Source organism: Narcine bancroftii, chromosome 4, assembly GCF_036971445.1.
Source record: "Narcine bancroftii isolate sNarBan1 chromosome 4, sNarBan1.hap1, whole genome shotgun sequence".
NCBI lineage: Eukaryota > Metazoa > Chordata > Chondrichthyes > Torpediniformes > Narcinidae > Narcine > Narcine bancroftii.
Window position 1 is genome coordinate 210,479,289 of NC_091472.1, and position 21,683 is coordinate 210,500,971.

Here is a 21,683-nt window from a genome sequence, read left to right on the forward strand (position 1 = left end):
CCACAGCTGGAAAAGCCTCCACATCGCAAAATGACATTGGACTTACTGATAAGAGGACTAGAATTGACACTGAATCATTTCTAAAATTCAGGACTTTGAAGTATGAACTGATGTTCCCAAGGATAAAGATAATCACTCGTTTCCAACTTGCCTTTTTACAGTAACACTGACAAATGGAGAGAAATATAAATGAGATGGGCTGTGTTGAAGTCAAGGGGGATTGTGCACCTCATTTTTTGTTCACCAAGGGGATGTCTCTTCTAATGTGAGTATGTTAACCAGCCATCCAGGATGGAATATTGAGAAAGGGTAGAGAAAATTAAAGGATTGCATTCCAAGTCATGAAAATTCTAACCTCTTCCACAAGAAAAAACTATATTGCTTGGAAAGAAGCAGTTAGGCAGCAATGAGCCATGCGTCAACTTCAACTGACAATTATATTGTTGACCAGCTTAAGGCTGAAAGTAATAAATTAAATTTTCATCCCATTCTTAATATCATTCTATTTTTGTCAGAGAGGGGGCTCACTTTTCGTGGTTCTTCTGAACAAATTGGCCCATCATGGAAATTTTTGGGGTATTGTTGAGCTTCTGAGCAAATATGCTTCACTCTTAGCCGAACATGCTACGTGTGTTTGGAATGCACAGGAAAACTAATCACGGCTCCAAGTACTCAACCTATCAAATAAAATACAAAATGATCTGTGGATCATTTGTGCAAAAGAGCATTATTGAAGAAATAAAAGTTGTAAAGTATTTTGCAATTGCTGTTGATGGAACGTCTGATTGTTCCCACAAAGAGCAGCTATCATTCATCATCAGATATCTGAAGGGGGAAGGTACTCGTTTTTCAATTGAAGAATGCTTTCTTGCATTTCATGAATTTTCCTAAGAGGGGTGAAGAAATTGCATAGAAAATCTTAGCCAGTCTCAATCTGACTTTGAAGACTGTGTGGGTCAAGCATATGACAATATGTCTCCGATATTGCAGGAAAGTACTGCATGGGCTATCTTAAAGGAGAAGAATGAGAACTGAATTTTCTCCAGTGATACAAATCATCCTCTGAACCTTGTTGGTACGGGATGTGCTGAAGCCTGCAGTGAAGCTATAACATTCTTTGGAATCATACAGAAAAATGTTCAATGTCTCCAGTTCAAGAACACCTTCCTGTCTCACTGCATAAAATGTCAAAGATAAGGTGGTCAGCGAGAATTGACAACGTAAGACCAATTGCATGGCATTTGGATAGTGTTAGAAATGCAAAGGCAGAGCTGAGTGAAGTTACTTATTTGACAGCAGTTACAAGTCTGATCTTCAGGGTATCAGAAGTACTTGGATACCTTTGAATGTACTGATGTCAGCCAATGATCCATGAGGTCAACTTGGTCATAGAATCTCGTGAGGCCACATTAGATGTGGAAAGAGACAACATTGATCAACGAGGGGAAGATATCCTAAAACTGAGAGAAATGGCTTGATATACTTGAAAAAGCATGGCATGTGTCAATCCAAACTGGTGTGCCAGATAGTTTTGCTACTCGCAGGGGGTACCAACTCAAAAATTACTTGAGGGTGAATGTTTTCTTCACATAATTTATTTTGTTATTGATGGCCTTTCATGTCACTTTTCTGCAGTTAGGGACTTTTATGGACCTTTTGATTTTTTTGTAGCCCTTTGAGCAGTTAGATGAGAATGGGTGGTATCAAAAAGTTCATCAGTTCCAGCTGTGATACCCAAGTCATATTTCAAGTGACATTCAGAGTGAAGTGCTTCTTCTTAAAATTATTTTTTTTGCTGTGAATTTCAAATTCGATGCTGTGTTACCGAAGAAAATTTATGGTCAAATATTGAACTTGAGATTGGGCAAAGTTTTCCCAAATGTTCTCAATGCTCATTTTTCCAGTGACACTGGCCTCAAATGAGAGGAGCTTCAGTGTCCAAAAACAAATGAAGTCAGACTTTTGGACCACATTGGTGCAAGAATATTGGAATGGATTAGCAATTTTGAACATCAATAGTGACAAAGCAGGGTCGCTTCATTTTTTTTTCTGGTTAATTGACGAATTTGCCAAAAGAAAAGCACTAAAAGCATTTCTGAATGTGAAGAAGTAATGAAGTTCAGAATACAGAATAAACATGTCCGTACTGTTATATTTGCTGCTTATTCCTGTTCTGTAGTGTCTTATATACATTTTGAAAAAAATTGCTTGCCATTTTCTTTTTTTATAAATTGTCTAGTTCTTTTATTCAGTTGTTACTTGTAAGAACATCACGCACATTACATGTACATGTATATACCCAGACAGAAATCGTTATGCGATTACACTGATTACAAAAATACAGAAAGAAGTTTGAAATGCAGCCAGCGTATTCTAAGCTTTGTACGGCCCTGCAAACCTGCCCATGGAAGAGCGGTACAGGGATGCGTTCAATGGGTTTCTTATGCTAAAAACTCTTTTACACCACGCCCCTCGTCAGGGCCCAGAGTCGGACCCTCACCCAGCCCCCCTATCGCCAGGACCCGGCCAAGCCCAGACCCCGCCTCTCACTGAGCGCAGCTTCTCCGCTCCTGTTCTGCAGTTAACCCTTTAAAACCCAAAAATGAACTCTGCCTGTCAATTTGCCCCATTTCGGACCCGTTTTACACCCCATTTCCGTTCTGTATTCCCCCTTTGCTGCTTTTTTCCCCCTCCCCCTCTTTATTCCTCTTCCCCCTGCTTTATTCCCCCCTCACCCTCCTTTATTTGCCCCTCTCCCTGCTTTATTCTCCCCTCCCCCCTCCTTTATTCACCCACCCATCCTCTCCCCCCTGTTTTATCCCAGGTCCCTCTGCTTTATTCACCCCTCCACATCTTTATTCTCCCTCCCCATCCCCCTGCTTTATTCCCCCCTCCCCACTCCCTCCTTTATTCTCCCCTCCCCACCCCCCTCCTTTATTCCCCCCTCCCCACCCCACCCCCCTCCTTTATTCCCCCTTCCCCACCCCACCCCCTCCTTTATTCCCCCTTCCCCACCCCACCCCCTCCTTTATTCCCCCCTCCCCACCCCACCCCCCTCCTTTATTCCCCCTTCCCCACCCCACCCCCTCCTTTATTCCCCCTTCCCCACCCCACCCCCTCCTTTATTCCCCCCTCCCCACCCCACCCCCTCCTTTATTCCCCCTTCCCCACCCCACCCCCTCCTTTATTCCCCCCTCCCCACCCCACCCTTTATTCCCCCCTCCCCACCCCACCCCCTCCTTTATTCCCCCCACCCCCTCCTTTATTCCCCCCACCCCCTCCTTTATTCCCCCCACCCCCTCCTTTATTCCCCCACCCCCTCCTTTATTCCCCCCACCCCCTCCTTTATTCCCCCCACCCCCTCCTTTATTCCCCCCACCCCCTCCTTTATTCCCCCCACCCCCTCCTTTATTCCCCCCACCCCCTCCTTTATTCCCCCCACCCCCTCCTTTATTCACCCACCCATCCCCTCCCCCCTGCTTTATCCACCCACGCATCCCCTCCCCCCTGCTTTATCCACCCACGCATCCCCTCCCCCCTGCTTTATTCACCCACCCATCCCCTCACCCCTGTTTTATCTCAGGTCCCCCTCCTTTATTCCCACCTCCCCCTGCTTTATTCCCGGTCCCAATTAAACACTTCGGTTCCCCGCGGATACATTCCACCCGGAAACGGCGTGGGGAGTCCCTTGTGCACGTGCCCCTTGACGGGTCGAGCGTGGCCGCTTTTCTCATGGACAGTTCCTTCCGCCTGTCCTTCCGGGCTGCGGCTGCTTCGTCACGTGATGGGTTTCCCAGCCCTCAGCAACTGGCCTGTCGAAGGATGAGACTGCGGCCTGGCCACGGCTTGGAGGTGAGACTTGCCACGGCCCGGCGGAGCGGCCGGAGGGTCCGAAGTGTTCGGTGCCCGGGGCGCGGACTCGGCCTTTGTTGGATCCCGTGTTGCCCGGGGTGGGGGGGGGGGGGGTGGGTGGGGGGGGGGGGGTGGGGGGTGGTGGGGGGGGGGGGGGTGTGGGGGCGGTGGTGAGTGCGGCCTTCGGGAGGGGCCGGTGCCTCGTCCCCCCACAGTAAACGGGTGAGGAGGGGTGTGAGGGCAGGGACCGCGCCTCCTGTCCCACGGAGAGGGGGGGATCGGGGAGAAAGGTCCCTGACAACGCGTAGGCAACGTGTGTGTCCGGCTGCAGCCCCTGTTTCCCCCCGGCCGCACGGATGAGTGGGGGCTCCCTCACAGGGCAAGGGTGAAAGGAGTCTTGTGGTTATTGAGGCAACAAATTCAAACAGGTCCTGGTCTTGTGGTCAATTTGCAGTTTGTTTTCAGGTTCAAGTTTATTGTCATATGTACAAAGATGCAGTGAGGAAGTTTGTTTTGGAGCAATCTAGCTAGACATCCCGTACATAGTCCAGCAAATAAGCCACAGTGCAGGAGGGTAGTTACAGGGACAGATCAGTTGGCACAAGGTAAAAGCAGCAGGTATGAGGATCATCAGGAGTCTGATAACAGGGGGAAGGAATCTGTTGGAGGGTGATCTCACACTGGTGAATCATCCACATGGGGAGGAGGGGAAAGGGAGTGTGTCTGGGGAGGGGTGAGTCTTTTAATATGTTGCTTGCTTTTAAAAGGCAGTGGGAAGTGGAGGTGGAATAGATTCTCTCCGTCAATATTAGTGACTCCGATTATATATTTTTAAACATTATCAATACATCACGGTTAAAGGTTCTCCAGCCCATGAACCTCGTGCTGCCCAATTAACCTATTAATTACATGGGGTTCATACTGACTCTTAACAGGCAGGACTTGATTCAATCCTGGGTCGTTAGTTATATAATAACGTTTCACTAACCGTTTCACCCAATTACAGGAATTGAATCTCATGTCCTGAATTTGGACCAAGTAAAGCAGCTGTTTGAAAATGGTGTCTCATCCTCTTGTATCTCTGTAATACACTCAACGTAGATACAAAGACAAGGCCATTCAGTCTAGCTGGGGCCACACTGGGAGCATCCTGGTATCTCCCTTCCTGTCCATGTTTCTGCTCCAGACCAGCCCCCAACCACCTCACCCTACTGGAACATTGTCCAGTTTCTTTCTCCTCTATGTTCGTTGAGCTGCCACTTCTAGACAACTGCACTGTTCACCTCAAGGTGAGAAACAGGAGCAGGAGTCGGCCATCCGGCCCCTCGAACCTGCTCTGCCAGTCAATAAGATCATGGCAGATCTGGCCGTGGACTCAGCTCCACTTACCCACCCACTCCCCTACAACCCTTAATTCCCCAATCTGTTAAAAAAATCTAGCCATCTATGTCTTTAATAATTTCAACATGGCAACCACCACTGCTCCACTTCAGAAGGAAGTCAGGAGAACACAATCCAGTCCTCATTGAGGTCTCAGTGGTGGAGAGGGTCAAGAATTTTAAATTCCTGAGTGTCAACATCTCCAAGAATCTGTCCTGGAGCCTCCATGTCGATGCCATCATGAAGAAGGTGTTTGAGGAGATTCAGAATTTCACCAAAGACTCTCAAATACTTCTACAGGTGTACTGTGGAGAGCATTCTGTCTGGGACCGAGGTGTTGTTCTGAAAAAACTTTTCCACACAAGGAATAGATAAGATAGAAGCAGGGAGGTAGTTTCCACTAGCAACTGGCACCAGAACTGGGGACAAAACCTCAAGACACAGGGGAGTAGATTTAAGGCAGGGATAATGAGGACAATGTATAGAAGTACTGGCGGAACCCAGCAGGTCCCATCGTGTCCATGGAAAGTGATCGGCTGTTTACGCTCTTAATTATGCCAAAAATCAGGCAAACATGCAAATAAGGTGAGGGTGGAGGGAGGGGCACAGATCAGCAAATGGATACAGGGGGAAGGAGGAGCCGAGAGGTGATGGGGGAGGGGGTCAGAGGCTGGAAAAGATGCTCTCTGATAGGGAAAAGGAATAGGGGAGGGAGCTGGAGGAAGGAAGTCAGAGGGAGAGAGAGCTCAGGACAAGAATAAACTCCAGAGGGTTGTTAACTCAGTCTGCGACATCACAGACACCAGACTTCACTCTATTGAGGACATCTACAAGAGGAGGTGTCTTAAGAAAGCAGCCTCACTCCTCAAGGACCCCCACCATCCAGGCTATGTACTCTTCACTCTGCCTCCATAGGGGAAAAAGTACAGGAGCCTAAAGACGAGCACTCAACAGCACAAGGACAGCTTCTTCCCCACCGCTATCAGATTCCTGAATAATCGATGTATTATAGGTGCTGCCTTACGTTTCTTGCAGTATTTTTACTCATTGTTGTCAGGTGGTTTATATGAATGTTTTCACTATGAAGCTGTTGCAAAACAATGAATTTCGTGACTTGTTCATGACAATAAATTCTGATTCTGCTGAATTGGGTGAGAATTCCACAGATTCACCCTCTGTGAGAAGCCAATTGTGAAGTAAAGGGGAAACAAGGTTTTGGGCCTTGGATGGTCCTTTACTTCCTGCGGATGCTGCGGGACCTGCTGAGTTTCTCCAGAAAGTTTGTGTTTCGCACTCGATCCCGGATCTGCAGATGTTTAACTCCAGGCAGATAGCGTCAATATCGATCTCCAATTTTCGGTAACAGCCCCATCCTTCACTCCCGTCGCTCTCTCTCCCTCTGACTTCCTTCCTCCACCTCCCTCCCCTATTCCTTTCCCCTATCAGAGAGCATCTTTTCCAGCCTCTGACCCCCTCCCCCATCACCTCTCGACTCCTCCTTCCCCCTGTATCCATTTGCTGATCTGTGCCCCTCCCTCCACCCTCACCTTATTTGCATGTTTGCCTGATTTTTGGCATATTTAAGAGGATAAACAGCTGATCACTTTCCATAGACACGATGGGACCTTCTGGGTTCCTCCAGTACATTGTCCTCATTATCCCTGCCTTAAATCTATTCCCCTGTGTCTTGAGGTTCTGTCCCCAGTTCTGGTGCCAGTTGCCAGTGGAAACTACCTCCCTGCTTCTATCTTATCTATTCCTTGTGTGGAAAAGTTTTTCCAGAACAACACCTTCCAGCACAAGGCCATCAGGCAGTGGTCAGCACGGAACGTCCTGCAGATACTGAGTGATGAGGACTTGATGGATCCGTTGGGATGGTTCCCTGAGCCGACCGTCCAGGTCATCTGGAAGAATGTCTCATCGCCAGGGCTCACAAACAAGGACCAGGACTTGGCCTGGCTGGTGGTGAGATGAGCCCTTTCAGTGAAATCCTTCTTGTACAACTGGGACATCACTCTCTGCGCATGTTGTCCTTGGGACGGCTGTAGTGGAGGGGAGACGGTCGCCCACCTCTTTGTTGAAGGCACATTCACAAAGAATGTGTGGAGAAGGATCAAGGATCCTTGCCATGGTTCATCCCCAGCATCAGCGTGACAGAGAACTCACAGATCTATGGGCTGTTCCCTTAGACACGTTCTGAGTCTGACATCCAGAACTGCTGGAAGGCCATCAACACGGTGAAAGACTCCCTTTGGTCGTTCTGAAACCTGTTGGTCTTTCAGCACACAGAGATGTCGGTGAGGGGAACGCTGCTGATTGGCTCATTCCAGGCTGCAGTAGTAGGTCCTGAGGATCACTCAAGGCTTGGTGCTGTGGGAGAGTCTTGAGTCCTCTCATTACTGGGCAATGAAGGGCTGAGAGTGAGGGGAAGCCCCTGAAACCAACAGAGGGGGGGAGTAATGAGAAGGTGCCCCAGTGGTGGTAACGGGGTATGGAGTGAAGGATGTGTAATGTACAGTAATGAGAATGTATCGACATGATTGACACAATGAATTTAACAAGTCTAGAACGGTTTTCTATTATCGTAAATGTTGCAGAGAGAAGTGTTTTATAACGAAATAACTTGGCCGAGGCACCAGGGAGTCGCTTCAGAAGGAGTTTTTATTGACAAGATATCTTGGAGAACAGTCCCACCAAAATACTCCAGCTGCTCTGCCTGAGCACGGACCAGCAGGTTTAATTTATACAAAGGTACAAACAATAGACATATAACACACTGAAGCTCTGAGAGCGTCCACCATAAAAGGAAGAAAGCAATTGTTTTTGTTTGATTCAAAAAGAAACAATTCAAAGTCTGTGGCAGAATGCAGAGGGTGTAAGGTCTTATTCAGAAGCACACAGCTTAACTGTAAGGTCTTATTCAGAAGCACACAGCTTAACGTACTGAGGGCCCTAGTAATGATTAATAGACTGAAAAGTGGCAGCGCACAGCTTGCTTTTAACTCTTTGTCACCCACTAAAACTTTATTTTCTAATTTTTTTTCCACAGTAAATAATTTTGTTGTGAATAAAATATATTTTTGGGGAAAAAATTCCATTTGTATTCAGATGCAGCATGGTTGGCGTAGCAGTTAGCGCAACTCCTTTACAGTGCCAGCGATCGTGACTGGACCGGGTTTCAAATCCTGCGCTGTCTAATGAGTTTGTACATTCTCCACGTGTCTGCATGAGTTTCTGTGTGGTTTCCTCCCACGTTTCAAAATGTACCAGGGGTTTTGGTTAATTGGATGTAAATTGTGTGTCATGGACTGAAATGGCCTGTTGCAATGCTGTCTAAATTTTTTTAAAAATTTATTGTCCACATAAGATCCCTCCTCTTCCTTTGAAGCTCCAATGAGTACAGACTGAGGCTACTCTATCAACCCCCCCCCCCCCCCCATTACAGGAATCAACCTGGTTTGCTTCCTGGCACCGTCTCCAAAGCCAAAATAACCACTCTCTGTGAGAGCGGCTTCACATTGTCACTACTGTCCGAGGGAAGACGTCTCTCGTGTGAATTCCCCACTGGATTGGGACCCATCCAGTCAAATTGTACCTGGTACATTTCAAACAATGGGAGGAAACCAGAGCCCCCACGAAAAAGCCACGCAGACACAGGGAGAACGTACAAACTCCTTACAGACAGTGGGATTGGAACCCCAGTCCCAACTGTAACAGCGTTGCACTAACCGCTACACTAACAGTGCTGCCCATATATAAATAATTATAAATATTTTTGAATAATTCACTCAGTAACAGGGTACTGCTCATTAATCTCCGAGCCTGCAGGAAGAAGCTATTTCTCAGCCTGTCAGCCCTGATTTGATGCTCTGATACCTTCTACCTGATGGAGTGGGTCAAAGATGCTGGGATCTGGAGAAACTCAGGGGCTCGGGCATCATCAGTGGGAGAAAAATAATAGTGAACATTTCAGGTCCGAACCCCTCATTGAGACTCATTCAGCAGATCGAGTTTAGCTCCAGCCTCCAGACGTCTCTAGTCTCTCGGCTTTGTTTATTATCTGATTGTACAAGGAGAACCCAACGAAATAGTGTTCTCCGGTCCTCAGTGCAGACACACAACCAGACATAACACACACAGACAAACATACATATGCAGGACAAGTATTTCATCTATACAGATAAATAAATACATATTGCTTTGTGCAAATGAGAGTCTTGGCATGGTTGGCCTTTACAGTGCAAGCGATCAGGACCAAACTGGGACTCAAACCCCGCGCTGTCTTTAAGGAGTTAGTATGTTCTTCCCGTGTCTGCGTGGGTTTTCTCTGGGGGCTCCAGTTTCCTCCCATCCTTCAAAAACGTACTGGGGTTTGTAGGTTAATTGGATGTAATTAGGCAGCACGGACTCTTGAGCCAAAATGGCCTGTTACTGTGTTATATGTCTAAATTTACATGGGTGATATTTTCTGAAACATCAGAGATGTATGTCTAAATAAAAAATTTTTTAAAAAAGTGTGGGCAATTCCTTTGGTCATTCAGCATTCTCACTGCCTGTGGGAAGAAGCTGTACCTCAGCCTGGTGGTGCTGGCTCTGATACTCCTGTATCTCTTCCCCAATGGGAGCAGCTGAAAGATGCTTTGTGCAGGGTGGAAGGGGTCCTCAACAATTTTACACATTCTCTTCAGACAACATGGTAGATCACGTCGATGGAGGAGAGAAAGAGAGAGAGACCCCAGTGATCCTCTCTGCCAATCCTATGGTCCTGTGGATTGACCTCTGATCCATTCTCTGCAGTATCCATACCACGCTGTGATGCAGCCAGCCAGAATGGTCACGATAGAGCTCCTATGGAAGGTTGACATAATGATGGCTGGTAACCTTGCCTGCTTCAGTTTTCTCAGAAAGTGCAGTCACTGTTGCGCCTTCCCAACAAGTGTCTACAATAGGTCACAAGTTAAGTGCATATGTGTGTGCACACACCATGGTCTGGAGAAACGCTCTTATGTCTTGTACATATTGTGGGTGATAGGCATGCATGTTTCCCTGGCACTGGCAGCTGCATGGGGGATTATGGTTAACAAAGACGGCCATTAATCCTGCTGTAACCATCGCTCTCTTCTGTTGTTCAGCAGATGGAGTCTGGGAAGATTGACAGGTGAACTGTGGCTGTTCAGTTCTGCAGACCTTGCCAGGATCCAAACCCTGGTAGGTAATGGCTATAGTTGGAACTGACACAAAACACAAATAAGAAATGTATAATTAAGGCAGAAAACACTGGAACATTTAGGCAGCGTCTAAGGCAGTGGTTCCCAACCTTTTTCTTTCCATTCACATACCACTTGAAATAATCCCTTACACAGGATGCCACAGGTGCTCTGCTTCAAGGGATGACTTCAGGTGGTTTGTGAGTGGGGCAAAAAGGTTGAGACCCACTGGTCTCAATATGTTGACAATTCTCTTCCCCCCACTAAAGCCCCTCGAGTCGTTGACCTCCAGCAGATTGGATTTTGCTTCAGATTCTGGAATTTGCTGTCTCTTGAACCTGGACCCTAACGTCTCCAGCATTTCAGATCTGGTCCTTTTTGATCAATGGCAGAACTAAAATGTAAACTATTTCCTGCTTTTGTTCTGATTCGATTTCAAGCATCTTTCCAAAATTAAAAAGTTGCAGGGACCCTGGCAGATATATTCAAAATGTCCTCGGCTATGGTGAGATGCCAGAGGATTGAAGGGTAGCTCAAGTTGTCCTGTTGTTTAAAAAAGGCTCCAAAAATAAACAGGATAATTATAGGCTTGTGAGCCTGACACCAGTAGTAAGTAAATTATTGGAAGGAGTTCTGAGAGATATGATATTTGGGTTTTTGGACAGCCTTGGGCTGAATGTGGACAGTAAGTGGTAGGTCGTGATTAATGAATCTTGTAGAGTTTTTTAAGGAGTTTACCAAGAAGATTAGCAAGTCCATGTTGTCTACATAGACTTTAATCAACCCTTTGACTTGGGAGATTAGTTCAGAAGGTTAAGACACCAGGTATCCTTAGAAAGGATGTAAACTGGATTTGAAATTGGCTGCATGGGAGAAAACAGAGAGTGGTAGTGAATGGTTGCTTCTCAGAATGGAGGCCTGTGAATAGTGGTGTGCCTCGAGGATCTGTGTTGGGACCATTGATGTTAAATTGAATCAGTGGGTTTTCTGATGAAACAAAGATAGGAGGTGTTGTGGAGGGAGATTTTCAAAACTTGCAGAGGAATCCGGACCAACTGGGAGAATAGGCCAAAAAAATGGCAGATGGAGTTTAATGCAGACAAGTGTGAGTTGATTTTGGGAGGGCAAACCAAGGAAGGAGATACACAGTAAACGATAGGGCTCTGAGGAATGCAGAGGAGCAGAAAGATCTGGGAATACAGATACATTATTCCCCAAAGGTGGTGTTGCAGGTGGACAGGGTTGTAAAGAAAGCTTTTGGCATCTTAGCCTTTATAAATCAAAGTATTGAGTATAGGTGTTTGGGATGTTACATTGAAGTTGTTTAAGACATTGGTGAGGTCAAATTTGGAATGTATGTGCAGTTCTGGTTGCCCAACGACAGGAAAGATATCAATGGGATTGAAAGAGTGTTCCTAAGATGTTGCTGGGTCTTCAGGGGTTGAGTTACAGGGAAAGATTAAACAGGTTAGGACTTTATTCCTTGGAGCGAAGAAGAATGAAGGGGAGATTTGCTCGAGATTTACAAGATTATGAGAGTATAGACAGAGTGGATGTGAGTAGTGTTTTTCCACAGATTCGGGGAGATAAATACAAGAGTTTTAAGATAGAGGGGGAGAGATTTAGGGGGAACATTAGGAGAAAGTTCTTCACTCAGAGAGTGGTGGGGGTGTGGAATGGGCTGCCATATGATATGGTGAATGTGGGTTCACTCAAGCTTTGGATCAATACGTGGATGGGAGAGGTCTGGAGGGATTATGGAATGAGAGCAGGTCAATAATGGTTAGCACACACTAGAAGGGCTGAATGGCCTGTTTGCTCTGCTTTAGCATTCTATGGTTTTAAGTCTAATTGAAGTCTGAAAAAACACTAAAGATTCTTTCATTCAAGTATCTGAATTAACTCTGCAAACAAGCTTTTCTTTGGGCTTTCTCTCTATTTAGATAGCTCACTGCAACTTTCTCTGTACCTACCAGTTTTTCAAAAGACAAACCAGTTAAAGGAAGGCCCTTATTCCGTGAATTATTCTGGGATAGTTTCCCAGTTCGTCTTCAAAATATCCAAAGATATGCTTAAACATTCCTGTGTAGGATACTTCCCCCATTGGCAACACAGTTAGTTTAGCGGCTAGTGCAATGGTATTATAGTGCTAACAACATGGGTAGAGATCCGGTGCTGTCAGTCATGAAGTTTGTCCGTTCTCTCTGTGACTGCATGTTGTGGGTTTCTCCTGCCATTCAACAAAGGAAACAGGGTTTGTAGGTTAAAATGTTTTTTTAGACATACAGCACAGTAACAGGCCCTTTCGGCCCACGAGCACATCCTGCCTAATTACACCCTGTTCCTTCAATATGTTTAAAGCAGTGGGAGGAAACCGGAGCCCTCGGGGAAACCCATGCATACACGGGGAGAACATACAAACTCCTTATAGATAGCACAGGATTTGAACGCCAGTCCCGATTGCTGGCTCTATAACATCGTTGCACTAACAGCTACACTAACCAAGTAACCCCATCTCTTCACCCACTCCAAAGCATCTACATCTCTCCTGTAATGAGGCGACCAGAACAGAATGTAATACTCTCTTCACAATGTAGTCTCTCCAGATTCTTTGTTATTGGCTGATCTAAGCAAACTACAGGACCAGTTCTTTCTCATTGATGTTCACATCAGGGGAAAACTGTTAATTGAGAATGCATACTCAAGATCTAAATTTCATGTATGTTATATTCCAAATGTAGTATTACGTGACAGTAATGGAACCTTTACCTTTACATGCATGTCTCTCTTTGAAGGGAGCTCTGTGAGAGTCCCTCTTACTGTTCCTCCCCTGTGATCCTCTGCTCTCAACCAGCAACTGGAGACTTTCTTATTTAACTCCATTCAGCTGCTCCACAGTGAAGTCTCTTTGAGGAATGCCTCCCTTTGCAGATGGTACAAAGATGGGAGGAGGGGCAGGTAGTTAAAATTACAATGAAATACTGGAGGTTCTCAGCTGGTCTTTTCAGCATCTGTAAGAGACAAAGAAATATCACCGACGTTTCAGGCCTAAGCCCTTCTTCAAGGAATAATTAGAATAAACCAGAAGCAGGAAGTCTCAGAATTCAAACAAAAGGGGGAGAATTCAGACCAAGAAAAGATGTTAATTGGATATGATAAGGGAGGAGGTAAGAATTTATCATGTTTGTGTGAAAGGAAACAAGGGAATGTGGAGACAGATAAAGAAAGGCCACAGCCCAGGAGGAGGGAGCTGTCCATCAGAGGAGCAGCAGCTCCCGGGCAGTCCCTGCGTATGCATGCAGGTGCCTCCCAGAGGTATTTCCAGGTCAAATCTGTATCCGGGGAAGCAAAGTGTTAATTGTAACTGGGAACAAGGGGGAATAAAGCAGCGAAGGGGGATAAATAAAGAAGGGAAATGGAAGTGAGAGGGGTAAAACTAGCCGGAAATAGGGGAAATAGACAGGCAGAGTTTTTAAAAGGGAGCGGTTAAGCTGCGTTCAGTGAAGGCTGGGCAGGGTCAGGGCTCAGTGATGGGTGTTACGAGCCCAAAGGACCCCAAAACCCAGCAGCAATAGACATTCACCAAGACAAGTGGTTTTTAAAAACAAAACAAACATGAAAATAAAATCAAACTTAAACTTAACTTTATACTTATACTCTATACAAACCCAAATTACCCCCTTCTAAAATCTAAGCGCATGTGTATGTAATATGTGTGTGGATATTCTTTGTTCTTTGGTTCATAGTTCAATCTCACTTTTCCTTCTTCCAAGTTCTCTGGTTGCAGGCAATCACCATACTGTGCACAGAATTTAACATGTATAAAGTTCACATGTATAAAGTGCTTGAAAGGTGAATGTTTATCGCTCAGGAAGGTTCTTGTAGGGTTTGCAGAGAGAGATATTTGTTGCTCCAGGATTTGCACAACTGAGGTACCAGGACTAGTCACCTCAGAGTCTCGCTGATGAAACTTACCCCATCAAGGTCTTCCAGATGGTAACCTCTTTCTTCAAGCTACCACAGAGTTCCATTCCATCCTCTATTTCAAGAGAAACATCAGACAGATAGCACTTCTAGCCATCTACTGCTCTGGAACTTACTTTTATCAGTTTCAAACAGTTTTTCCTGGATTGCACTTTTCAGTTACTTGTCAGTGTCCCACACACTGACTGACTAAGAGAGCTTGTGTCCTCTATCTCTCTCTCTCCAACTGAAACTTCCAAGAGAAGCATGTGAGGACTCACTTGCAAAACCCCCACCTTCTTCAGCAAACAACAGGGGTTCTTTCTTCTGCTCCCATCTGTTGTTAGATAAACAAAATCCAGGAGTGACCTTTCTTTGAGCACTTTGCAGAAAGGGTACTTATAGGCAGCCTAACTCCAGCAAGACAATGGTCAAGCATTTTATGAGCCATTAGCACCTACTTGTGAAATGTACAAAACATTTTCCAGAGATCCTGTGAATTTTTCAGTCTTTCAAATAAGACCTGTTTTAAAATGTGTGTATGTATGTAACCTACTCTAAATCTTATAAATTCTCTTCAAATATTAATATTGTTACGGGGCAGACGGGGTCTGGGCTCAGTGAACTTAGGGTGGGTGGGGTCTGGGCTCGGTGAGGGGTGTGCAGGCGGGGCCCAGGCCCGGTGAGGGATGTGCAGGCGGGGCCCAGGCCCAGTGAGGGATGTGCAGGCGGGGCCCAGGCCTGATGAGGGATGTGCAAGCGAGGCCCAGGCCCGGTGAGGGATGTGCAGGCGGGGCCCAGGCCCGGTGAGGGATGTGCAGGCGGGGCCCAGGCCCGGTGAGGGATGTGCAGGCGGGGCCCAGGCCCGGTGAGGGATGTGCAGGCGGGGCCCAGGCCCGGTGAGGGATGTGCAGGCGGGGCCCAGGCCCGGTGAAGGGTGTACAGGTGGGTCCCAGGCCCAGTGAGGGGTGTGCAGGCAGGGTCCAGGCCCAGCATGGGTCGGGTGGGCAGGGTCCAAGCTCAGCAAAGGGCGGGCGAACAGGGCCTGACCTCGGTGATGGATAATAGGAGAGAGAGGGGTTTAGCATCATCCTGGTCCAACGTTGGGTCGGACTTAGCTGGGGATGTTGGGCAATGCTGGAAGAGGTTTTAGGATCAGAAACCCATTCAAACGCATTCCACGGGTATGTGTGAAGTGGGGGCCCTGTTCTACCAACATGAAGTACACCTCTCTGACGACATAAACAGAGAGAAGTTAGGAGGACAAATTCTAGAAAACTGTGTGAAATCACGATCACGTCAGGTAGATACAAACTGATTTTCCCCTTGTTCCAACGTGTATGGGCATCAAGTAATGGATGCCGAGAGATTGTGGGTTACATATCAGACAGGGATTGTGGGTTACATATCAGACAGAGATTCATGCTGTTAACACTTATTCATTCAATTTTACAAACCAGCGCATTCATTCATCTCCAATCCAGTTCCGTGGCTACACTATTTGTAGTTTTATGTCTTCTCAATTACACTCCCGTCAGCATTAACAGATAAATGAGCCAAAATGAATGGATACACTAACCCAAATTACTTGACCAGTTTGAAATTCTAGGGACCGAGTGTTTACATCCTTACAGCCAGACAGTGACTTCAAACCAATGACTAATGTCCCGTTTCCAACCTCATCTCCCTCCAGATCCTGGCACCAGACTATGAGTCGTGTTATATTCATAATTTAACTGCACACATTGGGCGATGGAATACGATTCCATCCTCCTTCCCTCCCTCTATTATGTTCCTTCTGCTTCACTTTACAAAGCTCCCTTTAAAACGGACCAGCGTCCCCTCTCCCCAATCTGGTTGAGCTCACTGTTGCCCCTTCCGCAGCTTCTACATTTCCCAGAGCCTTTTAATGCGTTTGTTCATCTTCTTTACCCCCTCCATCCAAATTCACCAGGTTTGCTGCAAAAATGTTCTCAATTTAAAGCATCTCCGTTCTAAACAGTGAATGGTTCATTACTCAGTGAATCACCAGAGAAATTGTGTCCCTCCCTGACCCACCCACCCCTCTTCCTTCCATCCCTGACTCACCCACCCGTCTTCCTTCTCTCTCTGACTCACCCACCCCCTCCTTTATCCCTCCCCAACCCACCCACCCCCTCCTCCATCCCTCCCCAACTGACCCAACCCCACCCCTACCTCCATCTCTTCCTTTTTACCATCCAGACCCTTCGCTCTCTCTTCCCTTCCCTTTTTTCCATATCCTCCCTCCTCTCCTCCCTTCCTCTGCCCAACTCACCTGCTTTTGTTCCCCTCCTACCACATCTCCTTTCCCCGTCACCTTCCCTTTTCCCCCTCACTGATCCTTCTCACCTTTCCCACCCCTCCTCTCTCCCTTCTCCCCAATCATGTTACCCATGATCCCACTATTAACCCACTGTTTTAACCTCTCTCCCTACATCCCCTTCCTCATTTCCACCCTCTGGATCCCTCCAGCTTGGAACTCTCCCTCTTTACTTTCTGCCGCTGGCAACGATCTTGCGATTGGACCCACAGCGCTGGTTTGTAAGGGGCATATGGAGAGTTTGGGAAGTCAAAGGATAGTCCGCAGCTCCCCGTGCCATGGGACAGTGTGGTCCGGAATCGTGCACTGTGAACCCCTCTGCCACCCCACCAGCCGGGCCGCGGCGTGGTCCGGGTGACAGAGCCCCTCACCCAACTCCCCAAAGGGTGACAGCACCAGGCCGCTTCCTTCTTGTAGTGACGTCCGGAAACGCCTGGTTCAAACTTCAGTGACCGGCTCTTGACCGGATCCAAGCACCTGCCCCTGCGTAAGGGTCATTGTGGCCTGAGCTGCAGGTCAGTGCTGTCTCTGGACCAGGTGCTGTCTGTCTCTGACAGGCGGCTTGGGTTTTTGCTGAGCTTGTGTTCCTGTTGCATGCTGTGTCCAGCAGTAAGGCACAGTAATGATTGGCCGACTGTTCTGCCGTTACTTCAATGACGAGATAGAATTCGGAGCGTTTATCTTCTTCAGTTGAAGATGTTCCTGAATCCCGGATCCTGTGTCTCGCTTCCTGGAACAGGCATGAACTGATCATTGGTGACAAGGCGGAAAGGCACCACTTTTGAAACATGCATTCAACTGGAACTACACCACTGTGTCCTGTACTGTAGATTTCTGTGTTCTCTGTTCTAGGGGTTGTGGGGAACGGGCGAGTAAATGGTGTTGAGTCCACAGCTGCATCAGCCAGGGTCAAGTGAATGGCAGAACATCGATTCCTGGTTAAAGAGAGGCAGAGATGAGGTTTCCATCAGCCGATGAACTCAGCCAGGTGACGGTACAGAGATGAGACTTGACAGTGCAGTGAAGAATTGTAGATGTAGGTTAAACAAAAACTCTGCTGCGTCCCAGACAATGGAAGTTCAGGTTGTGCTGCATCCAAACACAACGGCAGCATCTGGCCCAGATTCACGTGTGGACAGTTTCTGCTCATCCATTTGTTGGCTGAACAGTGTGAACGTCCTGACAGAGTGAAGTGGACCAGAGATGGTGGAAAGGTAGAGGTGAAAACAATCAATGGACATGTGAAACCCGGCCTTGTGTCTGCAAATGTGATCAATCAGGGACAGTGTTTAGATCAGAAATGAAGAGGGGACAAAGATAGGGGAGGGCCTGATGCAGGAGGGGTTTTAGAACACAAATAAAAAGGGGCTTTAGAATGTCTGGGTCAGAACTTGGCCTTTGTGATGACCCATCCTGATAGTGACTGAACTTATAACAGTATTTCCACTTTGGTGAATTCAGTGTGTTACATTGTCAATGTAAAGTCATAAGTTTTGAATTTTAGTGTTAGTCGGAGACTTGGACACAACAATCTAACCTGAAACAAAACATTTTTATTTTTAATTTCAGAGATCCAGCACGATAACGGACCCTTCTGGCCTATGAGCCCGTACCGCCCAAATACACCAATTAACTGACAAACCCCGTGAGGATTTTTTGTGGAGGTTGGGAGAACCCACCCAGGTCACAGGGAGAATGTGCAAACTCCTTACAGACAGCACCGGATTGGAACCCGGGTGCCTGGCACTGTAATCGCACTGCGCTAGTCGCTCCGCTCTGCTGGAGGAACTCAGCGGGTCGAGTAGCATCAGTGGAAGAGAAAAAGAATCCCCAACGTTATGGGCCAGTGCCTTCCGATGTTCTCTCTCCTCACGTTTATACAAAATATGGCCTGATATGTTCCGAGGAGGCGCTGGGAAATAATCCTGGGATATTTATTCCTCAATCAAAATAAAAACATTGACCAATGTCGTCATCGTTGATGGGATCTTTCATTGCCAATCGTTGATTGGCAGCCGTGATTCATCCAGCGTAGCAGTCGCACCTGGGAGATTGATTTTGGAGACATTGGCCCAAGAACAGCTTTGCTTAATGACAATTACTCAACGCCTTTCATAGTGTTGGACTTTACCCAGAAATCTCTTCGGTGAAGAAAGTGCCCCACCGACGTGTGAAAGAAGGAAACACACGGGAAGTGACACTATGTATACGTGAGCTGTGCCAAAGATTCTGTCACTTGTCAGGGATTGAAGGCGATTCAGAACCAGGCGCTGCGAGCAGAGCGCAGCACTGGGTTGGAGGACTTGCAACGCCCAGCTAGACAACGTTTCTTCCTGCGTCCTGGCTCTAGTCCCTGCTGCCCAGCTCTCCAAGAGTCTCCTTCGTACTGTGCACCCCGGGGCAGGACTGCATTATTTATCCCCTGGTTACACCCTCTCGTGCCCACAGTTATGAACCCACTTCAGTGCTCCGAATGTGGGAAGAACTTTAAATGGCCAAGTGACTTAACGCAACACCAGCGGGTCCACACCGGGGAGAGGCCCTTCACCTGCCCTGAGTGTGGTAAGGCCTTCAGATGCCGATCACACTTAGTGACCCACCAAAAGATTCACAGCAGTGACAGGCCCTTCACCTGCTCTGAATGCGGGAAGGGCTTCATCCAGAACTGCCAGCTGGTAATCCACCAGCGGGTCCACTCCGGGGAGAGGCCCTTCACCTGCCCTGAGTGTGGAAAAGGCTTCCTCCAGACCTCAGATCTGCGGTCCCACCTGCGAGTCCACGCCGGAGAGAGGCCCTTCACCTGCCCCGAGTGCAGCAAGGGGTTCCCCAAGATCTCCGACCTGCTGATCCACCGGCGGGTCCACACCGGGGAGAGGCCCTTCATTTGCCCCAAGTGCGGCAAGGGATTCACCAGGACCTCTGCCCTGCGGAGGCACGAGTGGGTCCACACTGAGGAAAAGCCGTTCATCTGCCGCATGTGCGAGAAGGCCTTCAATGACAGATCCAGCCTTCGGAGACACCAGCGGGTCCACACCGGGGAAAAGCCGTTCACCTGCCCCGAGTGTGAGAAGGCATTCACCCAGTCCTACCACCTGCTGATCCACCAGCGGGTCCACACCAGAGAAAAGCCGTTTAACTGCTGCGAGTGCGAGAAGGCCTTCACTAACAGGTCCGGTCTTGAGAAACACCAACAGGTCCACACTGTATAGAGGCCGTTCGTCTGCCTTGAGTGCAGCAAGGGCTTCACCCAGTCCTCCCACCTGCTGACCACCAGTGGGTTCACACCGGGGGGGTGGGGGGGGCCCTTCAGCTGTCCCAAGACCAGGAAGGCCTTCAACAGTTCCAACCTGCTGACCCACCAGTGGGTATACTCTGGGGGGAAAAAGCCATTCACTTCTCAGAGTGAGAGAAGGCCTTCACCAAGTTGTCCAGCCTTCAGATACATTAGCGGACCCACACCAGGGAGAGACCCTTCACCTGACCCGAGTGCAGCAAGGGCTTCTCCCACACCTCCAGCCTGTAGAGACTCCAACAAGTCCACACTGGGGAAAAGCGTTTGTCCCAAGTGCGAGAAGGGCTTCACCAGCTTTTCCAAGCTTGAGATACACTGGGGGTCCATGCTGGGGAGAGGCCTTTCACCTGCACTGAGTGCAGAAAGGGCTTCACCCAGTCCTCCCACCTGTTGACCCACCAGCGGGTCCACACCGGCGAAAGTCCCCTCACCTGGTTCAGCTGCAGCAAAAGCTTCACCCGGTCAGATGGCCTGTTGAAGCACCAGCGGGTCCACAAGTGAGCCAGATTCTGTTGCTGATCTGACCCCACACCCCTGTCATTCTAACCAGGGTTGGACCATTTTCACTGTCCTGTCCCTGTCCATTTGATCTTAACAGCCCCTGTAACTGTCCTGCAGCTGAATGTACTTGGCACATGTCACATAAAAAACCTGGACCTTGAACATCCGTTATGTTGTCTGTTGAAATAGCGAGTGCTGTTCTTGGGCATCATTTAGAATTATTTGAATGGTCTTTCTGCTGTTGAACCACAGAACAGCACAGAAACAGGTCATGTGCTGAACTATTATTCTGCTCATTAATTGTAATGGAACTGAAAGCTTCTCCCTTCTCTCCCCATTCTGGTTATGGAGGGAACTGAGGGGGAGTTTTCATAAACTGTCATTTTGAAACTCAAGGTGAATGAATGTTTTCTAAACCAAATGGTATAGGGGAGTGGTTGGGCATTCAGAGTTGGGTTGCGGATCAGCCTCAATGGGTCATAAAGTTGTGTAGTACAGAAAGTAGACCCTTCAGCCCAGCTTGTTCGTGCTGGCCCCATTCAGCCCACACCTCTATTGCACCCTTCCAATCCATGTTCCTGAATATATGTCTAAGTTCACCTATCTCCTCTGGCAGCTCATTCCTCATGTCCACCACACTCTGTGTAAAGTTAAATAGGGGAGTCTGCAGACGCGATACTGGAGAAACTCAGCAGGTCACTCAACGTCTATAGGTTAACTAATGTTTTGGGCCTGGGCCCTTCATCGAGGTCTGAGCAAAAAGCAGGCAGTCACCTGAATAAAGAGGAGGGAGGAAAGGGGGAGGAGCTCAGGCTAACAGGAGAGAGGCCATAGTTGGATACAGGTGGGCAGGAAGAAGAGAAAAAAGCAGCTGAGGTGTGATGGGGGGGGGGGGGGTAACTGGTTGGGAAGGGGAGTGGGGAGCTGAAGGAAACAAAATGGGGGAATAGGGAAAAAGAGAGAGAGGGACCCGGGGGAGAGGTTTCATGAAAACTTAAAAAGTCAATGTTAATCCCATCTGGTTGGAAACGGTCCAGATGGAATATTAGAGGTTCCTCTGTTATGAGGCCAGAGGACCCCAAAACCCAGCAGCAATAGATATTCACTAAGACAAATGGTTACTTTTAAAAAAGTTGCTTTTAATTAT

At 47.7% G+C, this 21,683-nt stretch overlaps 1 pseudogene; it reads left to right on the top strand.

Annotated features, from left to right (window-relative positions):
• The first annotated feature begins 3,560 nt into the window (after nucleotides 1-3,560).
• Nucleotides 3,561-20,931, top strand: LOC138761541 (zinc finger protein 436-like; annotated as a pseudogene).
• Nucleotides 20,932-21,683: the final 752 nt, after the last annotated feature.